Below are 8,735 nucleotides of genomic sequence, written 5' to 3'. Positions count from 1 at the left end.
ATAATCAAGCTATAAAACTATATAGTATATTTTCTTCGATTAAACCCAATGTACAATGTAACGAGTGTAGTATATTCGATTGTATCAAAAACAATAATATAAGCGTAATTAAATTTCGCAATTTTCAAAACTTTCAAGTAGAAAAGCGATCAAATGAAAAAGAATATATATTATTATTTTACAAAATATTACTATCTTAATATTTTTAATATATTATTATTTCAAAATTAACTAACAAATCACCGCTTTATTAATATTTTTTGACAGAAATCAGCTATTTAAGACGTTTATTTGCTAACTAAATATTAGGTGTACAAATTAATTCTCGGCCTTTTTTAATGAAAATTAACGTTTATTTAAACAAACTTAGAATAAACTTTAATCAACAAAGTAATCTCCGGCGGCATCTACACATTTTTGCCATCTTTTAGGTAGGTGACGAATCCCCTCTTGGTAAAAGAACGCCGGTTTAGAGTCAATAAAGTCAGCAATGCATTTTTCGACCTCTTCGAGCGTTTTAAAGTGGGAATCTGCCAAATAGTGTTGGAGGGACCGGAACAAGTGAAAATCTGACGGGGCTACGTCCGGTGAATACGTCGGATGTGGCAAAATTTCCCAGCCCAACAAATCAAGCGTGTCCTTACACTGCAAAAACAAGTGTGTTACTTTTACACATTTTAAGCGTGTTATTCTGAAGACACTTTTTACACGTTTCATCGTGTGTAAAATAAGAACACACGTGTGTTGAATGTATGCATCTATGCGTGTTGTTTTTACACGTTTTACGCGTATTCGTTGCATTATGTGTATACGATGTACATGATGCAACATTTTGCACGTTACTTCTACGGCCGTCGAACACCCCTAAAATTGTTTTACAGCGGGATTTCTAATTTTTTTGATTCATTTTTCGTATGGATTTTCCGTAGGATTAATTTATTTATATGTTTATATTAAATTTTTATTTCTTTTATACGAATTTAAACACAAAATACAAACTTTTAATACTGATCTGATCAATTATTAATGATTTTATAAATTATAATATTTTGTTATACATATATTTGTATAGAGTTGTGTTTACATATATATATTTTAGTTAGGTAGCATGTTATATAGATAGGTCTATATATTAGTTAGCTTATATATTATACATTTTTATTACATGGTTAGTCACCCATTACAGAGTTAGTCATTATATATTTTCTTTAGTTCTTTGTATTTTTTTTCAATTAATTTTTTTACACACTTATAAATGTGTTTCTTTTTTCCGTGTTAGTTTCGCTCGTGCGTTATTATCAACGTGTGTTGTACCGTACGATATGTGTAACATAGTACTTTCTGTATTATATCAACACGCTTTAAGTGTGTTTGAATTAACGTGTTGTTAACGAGTTGTAATCGAGAAGTGTGTATAACACCTAACCATATTAAAACTACACATTTACGTGTATTGTACACGTATTATTCTATTCAAAGTGTGTAGTATCAACACAGCAGCCGTTCAGTACACGTGAGAAAAGTGTGTTATGTGTTATTTCTACACACGTTGAACACACATCGAACACGGCCATTTTTTGTAGTGATGTTACACATATTGTACGGTACAACACACGTTGATAATAACGCACGAGCGAAACTAACACGGAAAAAGGAAACACATTTATAAGTGTGTAAAAAAAATTAATTGAAAAAAAATACAAAGAACTAAAGAAAATATATAATGACTAACTCTGTAATGGGTGACTATTATAACTATGTAATAAAAATGTATAATATATAAGCTAACTAATATATAGACCTATCTATATAACATGCTACCTAACTAAAATATATATATGTAAACACAACTCTATACAAATATATGTATAACAAAATATTATAATTTATAAAATCATTAATAATTGATCAGATCAGTATTAAAAGTTTGTATTTTGTGTTTAAATTCGTATAAAAGAAATAAAAATTTAATATAAACATATAAATAAATTAATCCTACGGTTGCCGAAACCGTCATGGGTTTGCTGGCTACATATTATATTTGGGACACAGCGTATCCATTGGCGTACGTTAATGTAATGGGTTTTATTGACCATAAGATACTTGGAACCGACATTAAAAATCACACGATCCACAAATTCATACGAAAAATGAATCAAAAAAATTAGAAATCCCGCTGTAAAACAATTTTAGGGGTGTTCGACGGCTGTAGAAGTAACGCGCAAAATGTTGCATTATGTGTATATATATATATATATATATATATATATATATATAAGAACTCCCCCAGATAACACCCCTACAATTTTGGCGGCAATTATCCAACACGAACACGCGTAAAACGTGTAAAAACAACACGCATAGATGCATACATACAACACACGTGTGTTCTTATTTTACACACGATGAAACGTGTAAAAAGTGTCTACAGAATAACACGCTTAAAATGTGTAAAAGTAACACACTTGTTTTTGCAGTGTAGAATTTAAGAAAAATGAAGACCATGTATATATTTTTATATATATTTCTCCAATATATATGTATATAATGTATAATGCAAAATATTAGTGAACAAAATGTATAATGCAAAATATTAGTTTTTTGTTTAAGAATACTTACTGCAAAAATGGATAATTAGAATAGGAGATTTATCTTTGTTAAAATTTTATTTTAGGAAGGAGAAGGTCTGCTTCCTGTTCGCTGGATGGCACCGGAATCCCTAGCGAACGGAATATTTACTTCTCAGAGCGATGTTTGGTCATTCGGAGTACTAATGTGGGAGATTACATCATTGGGTGAGCAACCTTACTCTACAAAATCTAATCTCGAAGTGATGAATTACGTACGCGAGGGAGGCAGGTTGCAGATGTCTCTCGACTGTCCATCCTTGTTATATCTATTGATGCAGCGTTGCTGGGATGTAGCAAATGCCAGACCAAATTTTAAAATTTGTCTGAACAATATTATAGATCTAAGAAGCGACATAAAAGACGCAAAATTGCATCCAATATGAATATTATTTAGCCGGCACAATTAATTAATTATTTGAACATGTGTATATTAAAGAAAAACGAATTTTTGCACATTTATTTGAAATATTTGAAAATAAGTCTGTACTAGACATCTCTATGTATGTTTGTAAGTAAATTGGTCATTGTCATTTTATAATCTTATTTTTCAAAGAAACGTAATAAACTATATGTTTACTAGAAGTTTTATAACTTGATCGAATGCAGATGCATCGTGAACTATTACAAAGGGAAATCTTAATATGTAAGAGTGAAAGAGATAGTATTTTGCGATTCGTTGATTAGCTTTAAAGAATTTATCGAATGATATACAAAAAACATCTAATATTGGATATTAAAATTTTAATTATTGCATTTATTCAGTACCATAGCGCGAAAATTACAACTGCTCTTTAATTATGTAAAGGCTAGTCAATGTTTTATGAGAAAGTGGGAGAATTGTTGCCTTGCTTCGTAAATTCGCCAGTGACCTACAATAGGTGTTATCTCAGAGAGGATATAAATGACTCTTTGAAAAATGGTTCTAATTTATTGCATTATGGCATTGCATGTTTAACTAAAAGTACTAACGAATAATCACGTACTTCTCGTAGAATTTAGGATATATTGCAGTTCTGTCCAGTTTCCAGAAATAGTACTCTACTATATATGGTCGTAAGTTTCACTCCAGTAAAAGATTTCTTTATTATAAAAAATTAAATATTTTTACATATGTTAATTTACATGTATAACTGTAAAACTATAAACAAAAAATTTGATGTTAAAAAAATTTACTTAAATAATTTAAATTGCATAATCAAAGAGCTTGACATTATATAAGCTTGATATTAAAAGCTGAGATATAAAAAAGATGTATAAAGTTTGTTAATATTACATTTAAAATTGCCACATTTATAAATAGATGTTATGTAGTATAAAATTATGCTTTTATAATTATAAATGTGGCCGTATACGTATATTAAAACGTAGTCCAAATATGTTTTTGAAACTTTTATATTTAAAAATAAAGATTTTTAATATTAATGAGTTTTCATTTTCTATAAAATTGTTAAATTAGCATCAATACTTTTAGTAAAGCACATAATATTTTTAATGTTTCTAACATAATAATTTTCTTCTATGGTATTCGATCGATTTTTACGAGACTCTCGACTATGAGTGATCGATAAAAACGATACAATAAAAAAACAAATAATATAATATTTATAATTATTATTAATTAATTATATTATTTATAAATTATATAATTATAAAATATTAAATTATAATTATAAAGTATTTTAATAAACATGCTTTATTGGAGTGTAAAAATTCCTAGATTTATTATGAATAATATAGATATTATTTTTATGTTTTCGATGTAGTAAATTTACTTCTTAATAGTATATGTTTGCATAAATTAATTTATCTTGCAATCCTATTTAGAGAATAAAGCTACTATAGATCGACATGAATAGAATACCTACAAGCAAACACAACTTGCCAATTATTTATTGCATTAATTATACTTCGGGACAATATTTGTAAGCATTTAATTTAAACATATGACCATTAATTAAGAGCATTTAATGATCATTTCCATGTATTAAAAAATCACTTAATGAATTACGGTTTCCTTTAAAGCTTTAAAGAATGGTCTATGATATATGTGAGGCTATATATAATTTTAAATAGGGTATACATTATGCACTTTTTTTACTTTTTTCACGAGGATTGTAAATATAAACATTTTTTAATTTTAAATGTAAAGCAGTGCAATTAAAAAATTAAAACTCTCTGTGAACAGTTTCCACGAATAATTATATTATATTTTCTCTGATTAATATTTATCACAATATAAAATAATAATATCTATTACATTAAAATATAAAATATGTTTGATTAATTTTACTAAAAGTAAAGTAAAATTAATCAAGCATATTGTTCAAATTCTTTCCATACCATATTGTCTCACGATTACCATGATTTTCAAAGTAAATTATAAGAAAATATTCTCTGTGTTGGAATAAGTAACTGTTGGAGTAACACTGATTGTAAGTATCGTCGATCATGCAGTGAGAAATGAATCATAAACAAAGCGCAGCAAATAAAGCATGATCAGATCAGTCTAGTCTGCGAAGTCAGTTACGATTGTGATTGCCACGAAAAAAGACAACGTTGCGCGTCAATTGATTCAAATACTGTCATATAAACGTCACACAACAATATGCACATATAGTGGATCCTAAAAGCATGCGTAGTATATAATATGCATACAAATGTAATCATAATTTTGTATATTTTAGTGAAACAAAAAATATGACAAATATCAACGTGGATAATATTATATGCTTACCCATACGGCACAAAAATACTGCAGCAATGATGATTGCAGAAATATTTCTTTGCAAGATTGCAAGATTGCAGAAATGTTGCAAAATGTTGCTGCAACATTGCTGCAATATTGCAGCAACGGTAAAATGTCCGCTTTCAGCAATATTGCAATACAATATTGCAGCAATATTGCAATGTAATATATATATTATAATGCTTTGTAATGACATAATAATTGGTATTTTTACATTCTAACAATCTATTGTCCTATCTACACCTAATAACACTGAAAAAACAATTTTGTTGACATAACCAAAGTTTGGTAAACCGTTCCAAATAATTTGGTTAATATATATGATTAACCAAATATTTTATTGTTCCAACTAAAATAAAATAAAAAACATTTCAAAACGTGTATAGTAACTATATATATATATACATATATATATATATATATGTGTGTGTGTGTGTGTGTGTGTGTGCGCGCGCGTATGTGTGTGTGTAAGTTGATAATAATTCCTTATTTTAATATTTTATAATTCACAAGCGGTCACCACCCATCCAAGTATTAACCGTGTCAAACGCTGCTTAACCTTCAGTGATCGGACGAGAACTGGTGCTGTTGTTGAAGCTATTTAAGTTGTTTATTATGCCAATTTGAGTAACAATTTTTACAAAACTAATAAACAAGTTTTTACATGTATGACTGTTGGCAATATTTTATAATTTAAAATACTTGTATATAATACGTTTTTTTATGAAGGTATTATAATTTGCACATACATTATATTATACATATATGCAATTAATAAACTGATTTTTTGAAAATATTTTTTAATAATATTCAAATTTTATATATATATATAATTTTACAATGTTTCTGCAACATCATTATCGCATTATTGCAGCAACGTTCCATATTTATATTTCAATAATGTTGCTGCAATATTGCATTGCAATATGGAAGATTGCAATATTGCTGCAATATTGCTGCAAGGTCCTGTGCCGTATGGGTAAATAGCGGTGAAAGTGACAGAAAATTAATAATTCTATAATTTTCGGATTGCTTATAAATTGTTCGATTATATTTTTATTGATTATCTTTTTACGAAATATTAAAAGAAATTACAACAAAGATATATTATTATTTTCGATAGAATCAAGTGAATACGTGTCGCTTCGTATTTATTTTTGTTATTGGTTCCCATTGAAAAATTATAAAAATTACTATTTACTAGAATATTGTGATTAATCATAAAAAGATATATTAAAATGTAATATTGGAAGACAATAACGCGATTCGCAAACTAGATTCTAAAGAATTCCATCAAGCACATAATAAAGTATCGAGTCGATTAGATCAAATCTGAATCATCCATAGAATAAAAAAAATACAATACTGGTGATTAAAAATTGAGCGCCAACATTCACCAAAGAAAGATATTATTATGTTTAAGATGAGATTATGCGTTTTATTGAAAAGTTTAATGCTGGTGAAAGCAGCTATCGCAATTTTGACAAAGAATCATACCGTTCCGCACAACCTTTTCACGCAGGTAAGAGATTTTTTTCGCTTCATTAAAAAACAATTAAATGTTATTACAAGTAATAGTGCAGTTTATTTGAGTAAAAACGATTTAAAAGAGATAGTAATACAATAATTTTTATTAGACATGCATATGCATTTTATTCTATTTCGTTGAATTACTTGAAATAAAACGAAATATATATATGTTTAATGTTATATGAATTTAAATTATCTTTTTTTTTTAATATAAGTTACATTAATTTTCAACATTTCGCAGGTGTTTAAAGGGAACGTCAAGGATTTAAAAAAACCGAAATCAGAGACATCCGTTGCCATAAAAATGTTGGGAAAGTGTGCTTCCATGGAAGAAAGAAAGAAATTCTTTCAAGAGGCTAGGCTTATGAATCACTTTAGACATGAAAATGTGTTAAGACTGTTAGCTGTCTGCTTAGACGAGGATTTTCCATTACTCGTGTTGGAATTAATGGAAAGTGATCTGCAACAATATTTGAGAGAGTGTCGAATATTCCAACCTTCTGATTTACACGCTTTGCGTCTACACGACTTGCTCGCCATTTGCAAGATGTTGCGCGAGGCTGTTGTTATTTGGAAGAGCTGCGTTTTGTGCATAGAGATCTCGCGTGCCGAAATTGCTTAGTGTCTGCGAGAGATCGCGAGAATCGTATCGTCAAAATCGGTGATTTCGGACTTGCCAGAGATATTTACAGGGATGACTATTACCGCAAGGTAGATATAATTAATTAAAACAGATAAAACTATTTGGAAGTATTTTTCTATTGTTGCGTCTTTAAAATATTATTGTATATCTTTAAGTCAAATTGAATTTAAGAAAAATGAAGACCATGTATATATTTTTATATATATTTCTCCAATATATATGTATATAATGTATAATGCAAAATATTAGTAAACGTTTTTTGCTTAAGAATACTTATTTAAAAAATTGATAATTAGAATAGAAGATTTAACTTTATTGAAATTATATTTTAGGAAGGAGAAGATCTGCTTCCTGTTCGTTGGATGGCACAGGAATCCCTAGTGAACGGAATATTTACTTCTTATAGCGATGTTTGGTCATTCGGTGTACTAATGTGGGAGATTACATCGTTAGGTGAACAACCTTACTCTACCAGAACTAATTTCGAAGTGATGGATTATGTACGCGCGGGAGGCAGATTGCAGATGCCTCTCAACTGTCCATCCTCGTCATATCAACTAATGCAGCGTTGCTGGAGTGCAGCAAATGACAGACCAAACTTTAAATTTTGTCTGAACAATATTATAGCTTTAAGAAGCCACACAGAAGACGCAATACTGGATCCGACGCATCAATGATTATTATATAGCCGGCAATTAATTAATTGTTTGTATATGTGTATGTTAAGAAGAAACGTTGAGTTTTACATCTATGAGATATTTGAAATTATACTGTCAGTATTATACGTTTATATATATATATATATATATATATATATATGTATATATATATATATATATATATATATATATATAAACGTATAATACTGATATATATGTATATATATATATATCAGTATGTGAATTGGTCATTGTCATTTCATAATTTATATTTATTTTTCAAAGATGCGTAATAAACTATATATTTATTAGAAGTTGTATAACTGCTCGAATGCAGATGCATCCTGATCTGTCACAAAGGGAAATCTTATTACGTAAGAGAAAGATATAACTTGCGATTCGTAAATTAGCTTTAAAGAATTTACCGAATGATATAGAAAAAGTATATCAATTTGGAGATTAAAGTTTTATTTTCTATTATATTAATTCAGTATCATAGCACGAAAATGACAAACGTTTTTTAATTA

General features: G+C 28.4%; 1 long non-coding RNA gene and 2 pseudogenes across 1 annotated transcript in view; 2 read left to right on the top strand and 1 right to left on the bottom strand.

Annotated features, from left to right (window-relative positions):
- LOC145945592 (uncharacterized) overlaps nt 1-8,735 on the bottom strand; it is a 290,305-nt gene that overhangs the window by 189,862 nt on the left and 91,708 nt on the right. The window lies entirely within an intron of this gene.
- LOC145945528 (insulin-like growth factor 1 receptor pseudogene) lies at nt 2,016-3,688 on the top strand (annotated as a pseudogene).
- Nucleotides 7,188-8,234, top strand: LOC145945583 (leukocyte tyrosine kinase receptor-like; annotated as a pseudogene).

This window comes from Prenolepis imparis, unplaced genomic scaffold (genome assembly GCF_030444845.1).
Source record: "Prenolepis imparis isolate NDT839.2.m4 unplaced genomic scaffold, iyPreImpa1.0 SCAF_14, whole genome shotgun sequence".
Classification (NCBI taxonomy): domain Eukaryota; kingdom Metazoa; phylum Arthropoda; class Insecta; order Hymenoptera; family Formicidae; genus Prenolepis; species Prenolepis imparis.
This window is presented reverse-complemented; position numbering and strand designations above follow the sequence as displayed.